General features: G+C 49.8%; 1 protein-coding gene across 1 annotated transcript in view; it reads left to right on the top strand.

Annotated features, from left to right (window-relative positions):
• The window catches only part of Wasf2 (WAS protein family member 2), an 87,081-nt gene that overhangs the window by 635 nt on the left and 84,368 nt on the right, over window positions 1-2,078 (top strand). The gene's annotated exons all lie outside the window — the stretch shown is intronic.

Raw genomic sequence — 2,078 nt, 5'->3', positions numbered from 1 at the left:
AGAGAGAGAGAGATGCAGCTATGGTTTGGGTAGAAAAGCAACCAGCTCCTTAATCCTTGCCTGCAACCTCTGCCTCCCCAGCCAGCCTGTTGGCTCTAGGCCCTGGAAAGAAGCCGGTGCTCCAGCAAGAGGCCTAGACCTGTCCCCCGCCCGCATGCCCGCATCCGCATCCGCACCACCTCTCTTTCTTTCTGGGTTTGCTGTGTCTTTTTCAGAACCCGAGATAAGCTGCAGAGCTCAGCAGGGCTGAGAAAATGTGGGAGCTGCAGAGGGGTCTGGTGGGGGAACCTCACTGCCCTGCCCTCTTGGCCATTCTCTGCAGAGCAGAAGTTGCAGGATCTGGATTGTTCAACCCTAGCCACCCCTCCTCTTCCTGCCCTCGCCCGTTTTCTTGAATCACTGGTCTCGCCAGTGCAAGCTCCCCCAGGGCCATCACCCATATCTTCGCTATTATTGACTTGTATAGGACTTGGCTTCTTCTTCTTTTTAAGAGCCATTTACTCTCTACCCCTGGGCCACTCCTGGGGGTGAGGGGGTTACCCCTTCCCAGTGTTTTTTATTCCTGTGGGGCATACCCCAAAGTATTAAAAGTAGCTTTGTAATTCAAAAAAAAAAAAAAGAGCCATTTACTTTCACATTCTGAGTCGTTATTCATTGGAACCCGCCACAGTGGTGGCAGCCAATGTCCCACCCTTTGCTCTGGCCTGCTTTGGCATCTGACCATAGCTTAGCTGTGTTGCTGGATGTGTGTCTTTTTTGGTTTTTCGAGACAGGGTTTCTCTGTAGCTTTGGAGCCTGACCTGGAATTAGCTCTTGTAGTCCAGGCTGGCCTCAAACTCACAGAGATCCACCTGCCTCTGCCTCTCGAGTGATGGGATTAAAGGCGTGTGCCACTTGAAGTGTGTCTTGAATGGATGAAGTGTGTCTTGAATGAATGAATGCAAACCATAAACAGATCCCCCAAAATATCGAGAGACTCCCTGTGAAGGGCCATTTGGCAATGGCGCCACCCTCTTAAAAAGGCCTTTTCGAGCCAGTGAGTGAGGTCATGCTCACACACAATCCCAACATTCAGGAAGCCAAGGTGGGATTGTCCAGCCTGCACTACATAGCGAGTACCAGGCCAGCCAGAGCTACACTAGTAATATTCTTTTCTCAGAAACAAACAAACAAACAAATAAAAAAAAAAAAAAGCAAATCAGGCCAGCAGTCTGGCTCAGTGGGTAAGGCTGCTTGGGGCCAAGCCTGAGGATCGGAGTTCAATTCCCACATGATAGAAGACTCCTGGCCACTCCCATTTATGATAAATATATGCAAGACAAAATAAAAACTAAGAGAAATCTTGCACCCTGCCCAGCACCCTCTTCAGCTCACACCTTCATCCCCACCTCTCTCTATCTACCAGCCCCTAGGGAGGCTTTCTTTTCCCCTGGAAGCCATCTTTCCTCTTGCCTCTCAACTTCTGCCTGTGAAATTCCCTGTGCCGGCCCCCCGCTGACGTGTGTGAGCATTTTGGGGACTCAGGTATGCTAGGCAAACCTACCACAAAGTGACATCTCCACCCTTTTTCCTTTTTATTTTGAGCTAAAGTTTCATTCAATTGCCTAGGTTGGCTGTGAACTTCAGCCTGTGACTTGGCCTTGAATTTGCAATCCTCCTGCCTCATCCCTAGCTGCTGGCCTTGAACCAGCTGGGGTTCAAGGCATTCTCTGCTTTGTTGCCTATTTATTTGGTGTGTGTGTGTGTGTGTGTGTGTGTGTGTGTGTGTGTGTGTGTATGGAAGGGGCCTGGGTGGAGATCAGAAGATAATTGCAGGAGTCCTTTCTCTCCTCCCACCATGCAGACCCCAGCAATCAAACTGAGGTCCCTTTGACCACTGAACCACCCTGTTTGGATTTTAATACAGGTCTCTGGTAGCTCTGGCCGGTCTCAAATTCGCTATGAAATGGAGGAGAATGACCTTGAACTTCCTGCCTCCACACACCAAGTGTAGGGATTTCGGGTGTGAGTTACTGCACCCGTCCAGCACCACGTCAGTTTTTATGTATGGCTTCTTTCTCATTAAGAGGCACTTGGAG

The sequence above is a fragment of the Microtus ochrogaster genome, chromosome 10 (genome assembly GCF_000317375.1).
Source record: "Microtus ochrogaster isolate Prairie Vole_2 chromosome 10, MicOch1.0, whole genome shotgun sequence".
In the NCBI taxonomy this organism is placed as follows: Eukaryota; Metazoa; Chordata; class Mammalia; order Rodentia; family Cricetidae; genus Microtus; species Microtus ochrogaster.
This window is presented reverse-complemented; position numbering and strand designations above follow the sequence as displayed.